We start from the raw sequence: 17,308 nt of genomic DNA, 5'->3' as shown, positions 1-17,308 counted from the left end.
TCAAAAGTGTTTGCCTTCCTCAGGAGTTCCCATCGTGGCTCAGTGGTTAACGAATCTGACCAGGAATCATGAGGTTGCGGGTTCCATCCCTGGCCTTGCTCAGTGGGTTAAGGATCTGGCATCACCCTGAGCTGTAGTGTAGCTCGCAGATGAGGTTCGGATCTGGCATTGCTGTGGCTCTGGTGTAGGCCGGTGGCTACAGCTCCGATTGGACCCCTAGCCTGGGAACCTCCATATGCCGCAGGTGCGGCCCTAAAAAGACCAAAAAAAAAAAAAAAATTATTTGGCTTCCTGTCAGCATTTACTGGCTCATTAGCTAGGACAACCAATTACTCTGGTGCGGTGGCTGGTTCTAGCCTGTCTGCAGTCTGTGGGTGTTTAAGGAGAAAGGCAGTTTTTAGTGAAGTGCTACAAATCACTTAGACCTTTTAAGGTAATCCACGGTTTTTGGAGAAACCCTCCATCTATTTTCGCTTTTTTATCCCCATTATCTCATTGTTCTGCTTTCAAGTAGGCTAAGACTCAGAAAGCAGTACTGGAAACCAGCGTAAGGTGCATAACTTCCTAAAAATGCTGAACACAGAGGAATTTTGGGGCAGTGAAACAATTCTGCATGATACTACAATGATGGATACGTGTCCTTATATACTTGTCAAAACCCACGGAATGTACAACACCAAGAGTGAACAGTAAATAAAATGAACAATGGACTTTGGTTGAAAATGAATGGTAATGATGTGTCGGTGTAGCTCCTCCATTATAAGAAATGTTGGGCTCTGGTGGAGGATGTTGATAGTGAGGAGATTGTGTGTATGAGGCAAGATTATGGGAAAAACTCTCTGGGTTTTTTTGCTCGTTTTGCTGTGAACCCAGAATTGTTCCCCCAAATAAAGTCTGTTTGAAAAATAAAGAGGAGTTCCTGTCGTGGCACAGTGGTTAATGTATCCGACTAGGAACCATGAGGTTGCAGGTTTGATCCCTGCCCTTGCTCAGTGGGTTAAGGATCTGAGCTGTAGTGTAGCTCGCAGATGAGGCTCGGATCCGGCGTTGCTGTGGCTCTGGTGTAGGCTGGCAGCTACAGCTCCGATTAGACCCCTAGCCTGGGAACCTCCATATGCCGCGGGAGCGGCCCAAGAAATGGCAAAAAGACAAAAAAAAAAAAAGAAAGAAAAATAAAAAGGGGCATTTGAAGCACTGCTTTAAAATATTTTTTTGACCCCAGAAATTGTAAAAAAACAAAACAAAATCCTGGGTAATAATCTTGTCTTTACAAAAAGCTTTCTTTTTTCTGATCTTTTACTGTTATTCTATCCTCCGTCATTGGCTCTCCTCACACACTCTTCCCCACTATTTACTCCTTACTGATAGATAGCTTGCATATACCCTTATCTAACTCAAAATTATCTCCTCAGCACCAGGCTCTTCTATCCAAAGGTCTCTGATAAATCACCATTTGAATGTCCTTGAGGAACTTCAATTTCCCCAAAGGAAATCATTAACTGCCCTACCCAACTCCTCTTTCTATATTCCAGTCTTTAAGTAAGAGAGGTGTGACTTATATGCATGAGAATTCTAGTTGTCCTTCTAAATTTTCATGCTGAAATTACAACAGTTCCCACTTCTGATTAAATAGTGGATTGAGGAGTTCCCATTGTGGCTCAACAGAAACAAATCTAACAAGTATCTATGAAGATGCAGGTTCAATCCCTGGCCTTGCTCAGTGGGTTAAGGACATGGTGTTGCCATGAGCTGTGGTGTAGGTTGCAGACACAGCTAGGATTCTGCATTGCTGTGGCTGTGGTGTAGGCCGGCAGCTGCAGCTCTGATTCTACCCCTAGCCTGGGAACCTCCATATGCTGCAAGTGCGGCCCTAGGGGGGGAAAAAAAAAAAAAAAAGACAAATGTAGTGGATTGAATAATTGTGGGTAGGGTATCTGTGTTCCAGCAAAACTCCCACAGAACAACTCCCATTACAATAAAAGAATGGAAAAAGAAGCATAATCCCACAAGGACAAAGAGACGAGGAAGAGAAGACACCTCAGAAGGTAGAAAAGCACGTGAGAAAATAGGAGCTAACTTGGCAAACCAAAGAACATCAGAACCTAACTGGCAGAGAGGAAAATCCGGAAACAAGCTGATTAACAGAGGTAAACTTGGAAGAGGTCAGGAAGAGGCTCCAGGCACCTTAAAGAAACAGTCAAGTAAATAAAACTTCAGACATGCAAGGTCTCACAAACATAGCCTTCTAGCTCATGTTTACTTTCTTCAAAAGCATCTGGAGGATGTGTTCCACCAAAATAAAAGAGTAAGCCAAGAACCAAGATGACACGGGACTGAACACAAAAAGGAGGCACAGGGTGTCCCAAGTTGTTGATGAAGGATGATTCCAGGACCACAGCTATGCTCATGGCTTTTTAGTTCTTTTAAGCCTTGTACATGTAGGTTTAAAAAAGATAAATAATTTGTTCAAGATCACAAGTTGGTCTAGAGAGTTTTCGAGCTAGGAATCAAAGCCAGGTATATCTGCTGCAAAAGCAAGATGGAGCATTTCTATAATTATGGAATTCTGAGCCAATGAATGACTAATACGGATAAAAATAGTTCTAAGACATAAGCATATAGTGAGAAGAGAAATGATCACCCAAAGCATTAACCCAGTGTCTGGCACGTGGGAACCTAAATATTACTGTCTTACTTCTATTAAAACTTTATCCTATTATCGTTATTGCCTCTATCAAATGCTCCACAAAGGATTAGCATTTTAGTTTGATCTGGAAGACGAGGGATTTTGACAGCTGGAGAAAAAGAGAACATTCCAAGTTGAAGAGGCAATATTAACAAAAGAGAAGGCACTGAAGATGCCCACGTTTCAGGCATTTGTTAAAGAATCCCATCATGAATTAACTGCAGTTCAGCACTTGCCAAAAGTCTGCCTTACACTTCTGGGACTTGAAGGAAATCTGTTAATTCTCTGTTTCTCTAAATTTCATAAGCCCTATCCCTAAAGCAAATTAGATAATTAGAAAGTGACATTCCTCAACTCTTATCTTCTCACAGATTAACTTTCATAGAACTAAGATTAATTAATGGTATGTCTTTGGATTTGGAGAAGAGGAATAAGCATTAATTTGAAGAATGTTTTCCTATCTTTTGCAAAAATCATACACACCATAGACACCATATATACCATGTTACCCATCCTTAAAGAGTGTAAAAAAGAATTTTTCCCTAAATACATTTATGTATCCACTGTTATCAAGCAATGATAACTTCATAACCCAATGCCAGAGCTGACTTAATGTTCAACAGCAGTAATTTAGTTCACATTGAATGCTTCAGGACAGCTCTTCTCTACTTAAAAATATGTAAAAATAAATGCATTTTGGGGTCTTCTTTCATATGTTTAAAAATATTGTGTGCTGGAGTTCCTGCTGTGGCAAAGTGGGCTAAGAATCAACTGCAGCAGCTCAGTTCACTTCAGAGCGAGGGTTATATTCCTGGCCTGGCACAGTGGGTTAAAGGATCTGGCATTGCTGCACCTGTGGCTCGGATTCAGTCCCTGGCTTGGGAACTTCCCTATGCTGTGGGTGCGGCCATAAACAATAGATAGATAGACAGACAGACATAGTGTACTGTTTTAAGGCAGGTGAATTTTAAATAAAAATGAATATATTGTTGAACTTGCTATAATACAAATGTCAAAAAGATAAGAAAAAGATGTTACCAGACAGTGAGAGCATGGCACATTTATAGAATCCCCAAAGGAGTTGATTACTGGGTATAAGATAGGCTCAAGGATGTACTGTACAACATAGGAAATATAGCCAATACTTTGTAATAACTATAAAAGGAAATTAACCTTTAAAAATTGCATTAAAATGTTAAAATTTTAACTTAAAAAATTAAAAAAGTAAAACACTAGCTCATTTGCTTCACTGAAATTTCAACAGAAATTTATGAGAAGCAACTAGCAGAACTGCTCAGTGAAAGAAAGTTTATCTGTTAAGGCACACTGCCTTTTATCTATGAGGAAAACCTTTTCAGATTTCATTATTTAGTTTAAATACATCCACCTATATTAGTCAGCCTTAGCTAGGTTGTACTGCAGAAAAACAAACAAACAAACAAACCCAACATCACAGAAGTTTAGATTAAAAAGTTATCTCTCATTGATGCTACGTGTCCATCTTGGCTGAGCAGGACTTGGGGACCTAGGCTGCCAGAGCTTCCACTTTCTAGAATATCATAGGTTGCCATCCATGACAGGGGGAAGGAAAATGGCAAATACAGAGGAGTCGTCCCTTGGTATCCAGTAGCCCCGAATATAGCAAAATCTGCAGATGTTCAAGTCCCATAGTTGGTCCTCCATAACTGTGGTTCCCAATCTGCAGATTCAACCAATGGCAGACGGTGTAGTACCGTATGTATTTATTGAAAAAAAAAAAATTCCTCCTTTAAGTGGATCTCATAGTTCAAACTTCTGTTGTTCTAGGGTCAACTCTACTGCATAGAAGTCTTTTGTCTGGAAGTGGTACATGTCATGTTCATGCCTGTTTCATTGGCCAAGGCGAAATCACATGGCCTGCTAAACATCAAGGGGGCAAGATGCTTAAGCTTTTAATGCCTAGAAAGAGAAAAATGGGAATTGCTGTGAACAGCCCTAATGACCACTTAAAAAAAAAAACAAAAAAAGCTTTCCCCCTCCCCCCCCCTTTTTTTTTTTCCTTTTTACGGCTAGACCCGCAGCATATGAAAGTTCCTAGGCCAAGGATTGAACCTGTACCTCCACGGTAACCTGAGCCGCTGCATCCATATTCTTAACCCGTTGCACCACAGCAGGAACCCTGAGTTTGCCCTTTCTGCTACTGAATATTCAGTTCACTTTCCTTTCCACATGCCAAATACACTCATCTTGATAGGGATGGAGTAGGATAGTTACACAGGTAGTTGTGGAAGCCCCAGGAGGGAACCGCAGAAAGAGAAGGAAACCTAGGGAATTTTGGAAGACCACGGTAAGTTAATAATTACTCAAAAAGCCATCAGAACCTTTGAGATGGCTTAAACAAATGTTAACCAGAGAAACACTGGCTTACAGCCTTCCCAACAGAGAAGGGACAGTTAGTCAGGTGTTTTACTCCTTCCCTACGCAGAGCCTCCTTGCCTGCTTGCTTGCATCTCTCACAAGTGTCTCTTCTTAATAAATCTCTTTCATGCCTATCACTTTGTCTCTCACTGAATTCCTTCTGCTCTGAAGCACAAAGAACTTGAACCTCAGTAAGTCTAGACACTGGGTGAGTGATTCTCATATAAAAACCATGGGTTCAAGTACCAATCTGGGTTTAGGCTGGGTTGAGTCCTGGCATGTGGGTTCAAGTCCCAATCTGGATTCTGGCCAAGATCAGTTTCTTTCTCATGCTACTAACAATAATTTTCCCCCCATCCTTTCCCTTAGAGGCAAAAGCTCATCATCTACATCCCAATTTACTGCAGACACGTTGTCCTTGCCATCTACCACCTGGCCCTTAAGACATTTGCTACAGCAGCCCACATATCTACCAATTATATTCAACGTACGCAATGTTGTGCTATAGGAAAAAACAACCTTGATATTTCAGTGGCCTAGAATAAGTTATTATTTTCCTCTCGTATTACATGCCCATCTCAGGTCAATGGGGAATACTTCTTTATATTATCCCCACCCCTGAACCTTTGCCCATAGAATCTCTACCAAGTGGAATGTTACCAGTTGCCATAGTAGATGAAAGAGAATGTGGAAAGTTGTGCATCCACCCCAAAGTGGTACCTTTCATTTCTGATTACATATCACTGGCTCCCAAGATGGCAGACCCCAACTTCAAGTGGGCAGAGAAGTGAAATATTTCCATGTCTTCAGAAAGAGGAAAAGCAGAAATATTGGTAAATAGCTCTGGTGACTCTCCCTACCCATTTAGAATATGTGTGTATACACTCTTCCCCCAACACACACATCATTTATGTTGGACTTAGTCTTCAGGGACCTGTTCCTATAGTAAATTAAGGAGACCAAAATTTAATTCCCACTTTTAAATGGATGTCATTGGCAGAGTCAACATATTACAGAGAAAACAGCTTAGGAGATAAACATGCATAAATAGATATGGGAATGGAACAACTGAATGTGTGAATATTTTATCTGCCAAATGTCATAGGAATGCATTTGCTTCTGCAAATATGTACTCCTCCTTTTCTAACCAAGCGGATTTTTCTTCTAAGCTCCAAAACAAAAGACAAGCATTAGTGATCTTAATTACCTTAAGACTTTAAGGCAGATAGTAGGAAATACAATGTGGTCCAAGGCTAATTTTTCCAATGGTTGTCTGGTTACTCAATAAATATTTGATTGATGGAGTAATCCCATGGTCCAAATGAATACTGCAGCCTCAGAAGGGAACAACAATAAGCCAGATGACAAAAAAGAAAAAAAAAATTTTCCACTCCAAGCCCATTTGGCCACAGGCACGCACACTCAGTCATAGAGCTGGAAGTACTTCTCCAAGGTTGATGCTGGAACTGATAGCTAGGCGCTATTTATAAACTTTGGGAAGAGTTTTTATTTTTTTATTTTTTTGCCTTTATTTATTTATTTATTTATTTTAGGGCCACACCCTTGATACATGAAAGTTCCCAGGCTAGGGGTCCAATCAGAGCTTCAGCTGCCAGCCTACGCCACAGTCACAGCACTGTGGGATCCAAGCCACATCTACGACCTACACCACAGCTCACAGTAATGCCAGGTCCTTAACTCACTAAGTGAGGCCAGGGATGGAACCCACATCCTCACAGATACTAGTCAGATTTGTTTCCACTGTGCCACAATGGGAACTCCCCAGAGTTTTTAGATAAAATGTTTAAACATGTCTTTGGAAAGCGAATGTCTTTGTTCAGTTTGTTGCCCACACCCTCTTTGACACACTGACCTCACTTTTCCTTTGATTTTTTTCAAACTCTCAAAAGAGAAATCTCATTTTTTCATTTGGGGAGAAGCAAATCTTTTGTTCATGATGGAGAGAGCCTGTGGGCCTGTAAGCCTGGTGCCTACTTAGCCCTGGGCCTCGTGTTCTGCAGAACAACGGCAAGGCCAAAGCATGTGCCTCTGCATAAGACAAAGGTTTCCTAATCACAGCAGAGCCTCGGGATCTGGAGGAAGGAAGGATGTTCCCAGGAGCCCTGGCATCTTCTTTCAGTCCTTCCCAAATCTCCCATGGTTACGTTCCGCTGAGTCAGGGCTCCAGGGAGCAGGGACTTGCCAGGGCAGGGCGGGGGCCTCTCTCTGCCAGGCTGGAGTGGTTTTAGTTGTGTCCACTTCTTGTAAATTAATATTTAGAAAAGAAGTGGGCGGGTTGACTGGAGGTCCCAAGATCCCTGTGGGCTTGGTTGAGTGGGAAATCAGCAAATGCCCATCTAGGAGGTCAGGGTCAAGTCAGAATCAGTGAGAGGCAAGTATAGGCATGGAGGTAGCCCAGGAGTTGAGGTGGGGGTTCCTTTGGGACAATCAGATATAAGCCTTGCTCCAAACAAGCACAGCTGAGCAGGAGCCCTATCAGGACCAGTCCACAATGGGAGAGCCCGGCCAAGGTTTCTTCTAGCAAGCCAGGTACAGAACCATGGACTTGTGGTCAAAGGCTACATATAGCAGACTCCCCTGGGCTCCCTGGGAGGCTTGGCTGGAGGAGATCTTTCTCTAATCTCAGTGAGGCACAGATATTTGGTGGCCCTGGTGTGAGAACAAAGGAGTTCTTATTCAGTTGAGGAAACAGCATCATACCATTTGGTTCAAGATTCCTCTCAGTCTGACTCAGGAAAATAGCAGTTTATGGAGTGTCCTTGAAGAGAGGACAGCTCCTAAGTTTCCCAAGTTTCCCAACAGGTCGCAACTCTGTCCCTGGAGACAACTGGAATGACTTTAGGTGATATAGAGAAAGATTGCCAGCTGTCATTGGAGTGGCTTGGGTGGCGGGAGAAGGGCAGCAGGGAGGAAGGAAGTGAGGCAGACAGTTGGGTGCTGTGATTCCTTTTCTGGCCCCATGACTTTTAGGAGCCTCCCTTCTACCCCCCAGAACCCCATGCATCCATCTCTCTGACCAAGACCTGGGGTCAGCCAATCGCCAAATCAAAGGCTTTCTAGAACAGAGCAATGGAGTGTGATAGGGAAAGAGTAGGTCCCCAAAGCCAGTGTGTCAGGAGAACCCAGCCTTCCCTCACTCACCCCTCACCCCACTGCCAGGATTCATGCAGGAAGCCTGGGACCCAGTTCTATGGAAGATTAAAGAGGGGACGTGACCAACAGTTTCTCTTCACGCTCACTGAGGCAGTGGAGTTGTGTGATTACGAGAGTGACTGTGATTCACAGAAAATATGGAAGGTTCTGGAATAAAAAGATAAAGGAACTGTCATTCCAAAGAATGTCAATGCTGTAAAAGACAAATGTTCTAGGTTAAAGGAAGCCAAAGAGACATGACAAGTATATCCAATGCCTGGCTCTAGATTGGATCCCATACTTGGCACAGCAGCAGGGGTTACAGGGGTGGGGGTAAGGCACAGAGATGCTATACGGGAAATTATTAAGTCACCAGGCGAAACTGTAATACGGACAGGAGATTAGATAAAAGTCTTGCTTCAAAGGAAATGTATGAAATTAATCACTGTGCTATGGCTACATAAGAGACTATTTCTGCTCTTAGGAAATTTAGAGAAAGCACAAATAATACAGGCATTGTGGAAACGTTAATCATGGGTGAATCAGGGTAATTAATTAATTGTACCAGTTGTCATTGATGGGAAGGTGATAATTTATCACTCAAACCAGGATGTTTTTGAGAGTGAAAGGGGGACACAATTCATAATTAGGCCAGGTCGACAAGTAAACACCAGGACAATCCTGGGCAAATCAGAACCCCCATCATTGGTAACCTTGACTAGGACATTCCTGGTGGCCTGTTGGCCACAAAAGCTTGACTGATAGGGTTCAGCAGGGAACAGAAGGAGAGAAAGTGAAACAGTGCACATGTCAAGGGAAGTTCTTTTAAAAAAAAAACAACCCAGAGCAGTCAGCAGGAGCAGGAGGAGAAAGCAGGGTCATATCCACTATATCCTGGAGAGATGAAACAAAACATCTCTGTGTGTGTGTGTGTGTGTGTGTGTGTGTGTGTGTGTGTGTGTGTGTGTGTGTAAGTTCTTGGACCAGGGATTGAGCTCCCTCCACAGCATCCACCTAGCCACTGCAGTAACAACGCCAGATCCTTAACCCAGGAACCTGTTGTGCACATATCTTTTAAAATCTTCCCAGAGTTTCCACATGGTGCATAAGTAAATGAAATGAGATGAGATGAAATTAAAATAAAATCTTCCCAAATGTGTATATCAACATGGATGGATAACAAAAATATACTGCTACCCAAAAGCACAAAGGAAGTTAGTATGTAGTTAAAGTGGTATTTTAAATCACTGGGGAAAGATATATTATTGAATGAATAATATTGGGTGATTCAACAACTGAAAAAAATGAAGTTGAGAACATTATCCCACAAATTCCAGATTGATCATATATTTAAATTTAAGATGAACCATAAAAGTACTATAAGAAACCATACCATAATTTTCTTTCATAATCTCAGAAAAGAGAATGCTTTTTCAAGTATGACTCAAAAACCCAAACAATGAGAACATTTTACATGGCAAAAATCACCCCAAGCAAAACTGAAAGACAAAGGACACACTGGAAAAAAAGTATTTGCAACTCATATCTCAGCTAAAGGGCTAATTAACCTAATATAAAGAGCTCCTACAAATAAGTTTTTAAAGACCAATAACTCATAGAAAAATGGGCAAACTGTAAGTAGACAATTTGCCAAGAAGGAAATCAGATGAGACATTACTCAGTCTCACCCTTAATAAAATAAATGCAAAATAAAAAATACTTTTTGTTTTGTTTTTTCTTATCAGATTAGCCATAATATAAAACTTGGTAACACATATTGTTGGTAAGGGATGAGGAAAAACCACTCTTGTACATCACTCATTATAACGTAGATCACTCGAATTTATAATACTGATTAAAATATTCCTTTCTCTTAAATTTTAAAGGTTTATTTTTATATATTTCAATATTGTTGATATTAGTATATTTATATTTTAAAGTATAAGTAGAAAAATGCGTAATTTCTTCATTAGCCAATGCATCTAATGAACCAAGTCTTTACTTTTGAATCATTACCACCACTTGGTGACAGCATACATTTATTTCATGCACATTCCTTTTGGATGATAAATAAACCTCTTGAAAAAATGAATTAGTAGCAGTTTAAGCTGTCTCACACACCGAAGTCTCATCTTAGACCTGTCCTCTATATTTCCTCTAAAACACACATAATAGAAATCGAAATCTTCAGATATCTTTAACCCATCAAAAGACTGCATCAATGTCAACAGGAATCTCACTGAATACTCCAGATCTCACAATGGAGTCTGTCTAGGAACCAGGGTAGGCTTTTTGCTGTTTTGTTGTTGGTGTGCCCCTCCCTGGATCTTTGGGGCTAATCCAGAAATTATAGCTCAAAGACTGTCATCAGTGGTCCACTAGATGTCACTCTCACCCAAATTAATAGTGCTCTGAATTCAAGCTCCATCTATAACACAGCACCGAAGGGGCCCCAGGTTAGTTTCAAAGAGCAAGTTACACACACATGTACTTTCTAGGGGTAGGAAACCCAGACAGGAAGGCTTTCAGAAATCTGGCAGGAAGGGAGGGCTCCAAACAATGAAAGATGCCTGTGGGTTGAAATCTGAGATTATCACTTAGTTTGTGGCTAAATGTACCTGAATGAAGTGAGGGAGCAAGACAAGCAAAGATCCAGGAGAAGAGCATACTAGGAAGTGGTAACAGCAAGTGCAAAGGGCCTGAGGCAGAGAGAGCACCAGGGGCCAGTCGCAAGGAAGCAGGGCCTTGTACGGTTGGGTAAAATATGTAGATTTCACTCCGAGATGGGAAGCCACTGGAAGAGTCCATGCTTTCTGGCTTTTAGGGAAGAGCCCTCAGAACCTACTTGAAAGTAGATCTGAGGAAACACTTGACATAACCAAAGTGAACAATGGCAATAAACTAAACAGCCTGTATTTGTAAAAAATGTTAATATTCTAAATGACAAAGAGAGGTTGAGAAACTGTTCCAGAATAAAGGAGACTAAATCATAATGCAATGCAAGCTGTGACCCCAGGCTGCACGCTCTAGAAGACATTATTGGGACAATGGACACTATTAGAATACAGACTAGAGACTGGAAAACACTATGGTATTACTATTCAATTTCCTGAAGTTGGTAACTGTGGGTATGTATGAGAATATCTCATTTTTACAGTAAAAACAATGACATACGAAAGGTTGAAGGAGTAATGCTTAGGAGTTCTATATACTGTCAAATAGTGGGGGAAACTGCTACCCTTGGGAGTGAGCTTGTGTGTAAATATGCGGAAATGAAACCACTGAAACCATCCCCTCAGAGGGAATAAGGGCCTCAGAAAGGAGGCTGCAGATCTAAAATCACGATCCTTAAAAAACCCTCATTTTAGGCTTTCCCATATAGTCAGAGCTGAGGCTCTCAGCCCCTTATCTACAACAACTTTCCTTTCATTCTATTGATGTCGATTTTCCTACAGACTATGGGCCACTGACAGTCTCCCCAAGCCATTGACCTCTACCTCTCTTGTGTCCCTTGAACCAAAGAGAAAAGATCCTCTATTCCTCATGATAAGCTCTTTCAGAAAACAGACCGCTGGCAGAATCGCAGGCTCCTGATGACAGAGTTCGTGGACATGAGGGAGGCTGAGATATGAGATTACCTGGCCATCCATGACCCCTGTGATATCCTGGACCTGCTGCTCAAACTGGCCCAATCAGCTCGCCTTCTCTACTCATTCTGACCCCCAGGAAATCACAATCCATAAACAGCACCGTACATGTTTGAATGCTGTGTAGGGCTGGACTCAGGCTCTTTCCACCGGCCCCAAGCAGACTAGGAGATGAGACTGGATTCCATCCAACCAGAATCATTCCCGCTGTATTCAAATTTCCTAACTTATTCATCTCTTGATACATCCTATCAAACCCACCCCCAATCCCTAAACTTCAATTAATGTAGGTCACCCATTTCAAATAAGGTTACTATGATGTTGACATTAAGATCATTTGCCCCAAATTACAAATTATTTCTAACTCTTAAAAAAGAAACCCTCATTTTGATGACACAGCATTGTTATATTTCTGTTAATTTTTCACCCCATCCCCAAAGTAGTTTCTGTGGTTTCTGTACCTCTAGAGAAACTTCCAAAGAACGCACTGCTCTCTTGTGAGGTTTTAGCTGCTTCTCATCTGAGTAGATGACAGCCACCGTGATGAGGTGATAAAAAGCTTTGCTCAACTAGATAAAGGTCTTGAATTTCTCTGGATCTGACATCCCTAAGAGCACTGGCTTTGATCCAAGAAAATCGTCCCCAACATTCAATCTTGGTGCTTCAAAAAGCTAACTCAAGAAATGTGACCACAAAAAAAAAAAAAAAAAAAAAAAAAAATTAAGCCCCAAATACACTGTGGGACTAAATTGCATTTGCTTAGAATTCATATTTTGTCTGTTGGCTAAATATGAAGGTTGAGAAACATGGGAAATACACCAATTGAGAAAGATGGTTTGGGCTGAAACAGCCTTTCTTCAGCATCAAGCATTTTTATGAGCATCTCTTACAGTCAACATAGACTGTCAAGTGCAGTGAACAAAATAAAGGCAATTTAAACATGACATCTTCTCCTGATTTTGTGTCTTTGATACTAGAGGATTTTGGCAAGATTTGGGGAGGCTCAAAAAAGAGACAGTAATTTAGTTTTATTTTATTTAAAACGTTTTAGGGGGTATGATGACAGTGCCTCTGGGGAAACAGCAGCTCTGCTGATGGTGAAGTGAGCTGTATTGGCTGTTGGTTTTCCCAATGACACAGCAAATAAGCACAAAGCCTTGCATTTTAGAAATTAGGTAAGAAAGTGGAGTAAATCCAGAAAAAGTTTATGATAGTGCTAAAGCAGGGCAAAACAGATTCTTATTAAGAGAAGTCTAGAGAAACTAAGGTTATATGGCCATGAGAGGATGATACTTAATTACCATTTTCATGTGTATAAAGGGGTGCTTAATGAGAAGGGTTTTGCCCACTTGTTCTCCAACTTCTCTGAGCTATAAACAGAAGAAAATGAGTTCAATTTTTTTTTTTTTTTAAACCGGCTAAGGCTATGGCATATAGAAGTTCCTGAGCTAGAGGTCGAATAGGAACTGCAGCTGCCAGCCTACACCACAGCCACAGCAATGCCAGATCCAAGCCGCATCTGCCACCTATGCTGCCACAGCACAGCAATCCCTAACCTACTGAGAGAGGCCAGGGATCAAACCCGAATCCTCACGGACCCTATGTCATGTTCTTATCCCACTGAGCCACAATGGGAACTCCAAATTTTAAAGGAAGATCTTTTGGATAAATATTTGGATTTGCCGATCTTGGGAAATCAAACCCAGAAGTCAGCTGCCATGGGTTCCTAGAGGACCTTCAAAAGAATACACAACTTTCCACTCTGGAAGATTTAGATATTTGTTGGCTTCTCACCCTAATAGATGACAGCCACCCTGTGATTAGCTGATAAAAACGGCCATAGAAGCTCATTATCCTCACCTGAGATTCTCACTGTAGCCATTTCTTATCCTTCCAGGTAAGGGATTTAAGGTCTGGATTAAAATGTAAACGTGATCTGAAGGGGATGACATTCCACTAAGACCAGCCATTAAAACCTCTTCTCACTGCGTTATCAGGTTAGGTGAGTCATCCATCAGGGTGTTGGAAAAAGTTTGGGACCTGAGGAAATAAGGATAGGGCAAGGAAGTTTTGATGGTTTTGAAGGAACTGAGCAAACTTTGATTTTTCTGGGGAGGAAAAACCCAGACAGACCAGCACTATTAGCGACCACAGGATTCACACAGAGAGCACTGGTCTGGATCTGGCCTCTCCCATCCACTTCACCGTCATCTCCCCCGCCCCCCCCCGCCACCCCCCGCCGCTCCCCGCATCCTTTCCTTCATCTCTCCCTTCCCTTCTCTTGCAGTGATTTCTGCAATGATCACTGGCACTATACTGGATGTTAGATGCGCCGTCCCAGGTTCTGAACATGCCTTGAATATATGTTAGCGCTGTTTAATTTCCCAATGGGGATGCTATTCTTCATGTACCACACGGATGGAACCCCCTCTTGTTCACTAGGACTCTCATTACCAGGACAAAGAGCACATCCCAGGAAAAGCTTTCCTCCCTAAGACGCACGCACCAGCGGCTGCATTAACTGGTGACACCTCTGGGCCTTGAGCCTTAGAAACACAGCCCGTGACTCTTGCCATAGGGGGACTTGCCCCATGCACAGTGAATATCTACTTTGTTTCCTTTACCGTGTCATAATTTATTAACTTTTTTTAAAGTCTAGAGAGTCTGTTGTTTGTTCTGTTAATGTGAGGAAGGGATTTGAGGATCTTTTGTTTTTGAAGTACTTGGTGTGCAATTAATTGGTGAGGTCACAGATTGCTGCAGCCTCCTTGGTAGATTTTTCATTAAAAAAAAGGGGGACAGGGGCGTTCCTGTCGTGGCTCAGTGGTTAACGAATCCGACTAGGAACCATGAGGTTGTGGGTTCGATCTCTGGCCTCGCTCGGTGGGTTAAGGATCCGGGGTTGCCGTGAGCTGTGGTGTAGATCAAAGATGCAGCTTGGATCTCCCGTTGCTGTGGCTCTGGGGTAGGCCGCTGGCTATAGTTCTGATTAGACCCCTAGCCTGGGAACCTTCATATGCCTTGGGTACGGCCCTAGAAAAAGGAAAAAAAAAAAAAAAAGTTCTATAGGTATGTTTAACTCAGAAAGCTCAACCCACTTAGCTTTTTTTGGTGGGGGGAATCTTTTTAGGGCTGCTACCCACAGCATATGGAAGTTCTCAGGCTAGGGTGCAATTGGAGCTGCAGCTGCTGGCCTACACTACAGCCACAACAACATGGGATCTGAGCCTCAACTGTGACTGACATTGCAGCTCAGGCAACACTCGATCCTTAACCCACTGACTGAGGCTAGGGATGGAACTTGCATCCTCATGGATACTAGTCAGGTTCATCACTGCTGGGCCACAACAGGAACTCCAACTCACCTAGCCACTTAATTTTGTTCTTACTGTTTTCCAAAATGATGTTTAATGCATTTAAGCATCCTGCTCAAAATATTTAAAGCACTTTAGTATTAGAAACAATATTATGAACGATATATAGGAAAATAGAAAGATTAGATGCAAATATTTACCACTTGAATGTTTTCGTAATGATTACAATTTGTTCATTTCACACATTTTTAGTGAGTGCCTCCTCTACGCAGGCTTCGTGCTAGGTGCGGAGCATACAGTGTAAACATTACTGCCAAAGTATAGCTCTCCTTTTCCCCATTCACACACCTCTCCTGAGTATGAACAGCAACCAGACCCTGGAGAGAAGTGGGTTACAGTCTTAAAGTTTCATTTTAAAAGCTGACTTCTGGAAACTCGCAACCTAATTCCTCCTGGGAAGAAGGACATGGGGCAGTTAGATTCTAGGACTGCCTACTAACGTGATGTATAAATCTGCCCAAAATAGGGTCCTGAAGGATCTGCCTCAAGTCCCTCTAACCAAAATGAAAACACCAGGTTTAAGAAACGTTACAAAACTGAGCAAAGGAGGATCACATCTTTACTGGGGATCTTCTGAACCAGGCAGAAAATCCAGGAACTACATAGCATTTCAGCGCCTTCAATGGCATCTTTAAAAACAAACAGTCCTCAGATGTTCCCACTTGTGGTTCAAAAGGCAGCTGAACCCCCGGGAGGGAGAAGTGTGAGATCATTCATAAATGCGTGTTTACAGTTCTTGGATGGAAAGTCACTAAGCCTCTCATGCAAGTACCTGGCACTGGACTCTGCACAACCTCAGCAAGCAAAAGCCTTGAGGGTCTGGGCCGCACAGGACACGTGGACTTAATGACTCACCCCATTGCCTGCCGCCCCACCCCCAGCCTTGGCCTCTGGGATCCTTCTCTGCTCTGTTAGAGCCTCGCTTTCTCAGCTGCACTTGTTGTGTGCGCTGATGAAGGATGGAGAAACTACCTCACTGAGTCTCCACTGGCATTTTCCTGGATGCCCCGAGGATGTGAATATTCACGCATCCACGATGACCTTCTGGACCACAGGTCAGGCTGGTAGCAGGAACTAGTTCCAAATTTTTCTCCTGTATATTTTCCTGACTCCTCCTCTCTGTCTTCCTTAGAACCTGTTCGCCCACCTCCTCGGTGGAATTGACCCCTCCCACCTGCCTGCCATCCTTGCTGATATGTCCCTCAGAGGAGTACCTCTACCACTCTCATGCCTGTTTTGTCTTCTTCCGCCGAGAAATGATACTGTGGGCTGGGACTTTGTCTCACTTTCCTTTAATGTTCTGGTCGAATATACTGGCAGGCACTCAGAAAATGTTCAATAAATGAGGAAAGATCTATTAGTGTGGTTGACTTTAAGATAGAGGAGCGAGTCACGGAACCAACTTCAGCTCCCAACTTGCTTTGTTTCCAAAATGCCCACACATACGGCAACGTGTCTGGTTTGATGTGGTTTTATATTCGTTTTTTTCTCTACCTCCGAAAACATAAAGAATGGTACTTTGATACAGAACATCTTCTCAATTTAGGGAGGGGATTACTGTACTAGGCTTACAGAATTTTAAATTAATTCCTCTTTTGTGAATTCCCCTTCCAGTTACTAAGTAATTGAGTCATAGGCATGAAATGTACTGCATGTGAAATATAGTCAATAATGCTGTAATATCTTTGTATAGTGACAAATGGTAACTAGTTATCATAGTGATCCTTTTGTAATGTACAGAAATATTGAATCACCATGTCATGTACCTAGTGTCGTAGGCCAATTATACTTCGAAAACAAACTAATAGAAAAAGAGATTGTATCTAGCTTTATATCTAGGTCTTTAATCCATTTTGAGTTTATTTTTGTGTATGGTGTTAGGAATTGTTCTAATTTCATTCTTTTACATGTGGCTGTCCAGTTTTCCCAGCACCACTTACTGAATGGTCTGTCTTTTCTCCATTGTATATTCCCGCCTCCTTTGTCATAGATTAGTTGACTGTAGGTGTGTGGGTTTAATTCTGGGCTTTCTATCCTGTTCCACTGGTCTA

The 17,308-nt window shown here is 42.1% G+C and overlaps 1 long non-coding RNA gene across 2 annotated transcripts in view; it reads right to left on the bottom strand.

The window, feature by feature from the left end:
- The window catches only part of LOC110261681, a 41,345-nt gene extending 25,030 nt beyond the window's left edge, over positions 1-16,315 (bottom strand). For both annotated transcript variants that reach the window (XR_002346134.1, XR_002346138.1), the window contains exons 1-2: positions 16,230-16,315; positions 13,744-13,923 (exon numbers count right to left, since the gene is read on the bottom strand). This is a non-coding gene — a long non-coding RNA (uncharacterized LOC110261681). The remainder of the gene's footprint in view (positions 1-13,743; positions 13,924-16,229) is intronic.

The sequence above is a fragment of the Sus scrofa genome, chromosome 1 (assembly GCF_000003025.6).
Source record: "Sus scrofa isolate TJ Tabasco breed Duroc chromosome 1, Sscrofa11.1, whole genome shotgun sequence".
Lineage (NCBI taxonomy): Eukaryota > Metazoa > Chordata > Mammalia > Artiodactyla > Suidae > Sus > Sus scrofa.
The sequence above is the reverse complement of the archived record's forward strand: the minus strand, read 5'-3'. Positions and strand labels throughout refer to the sequence as shown.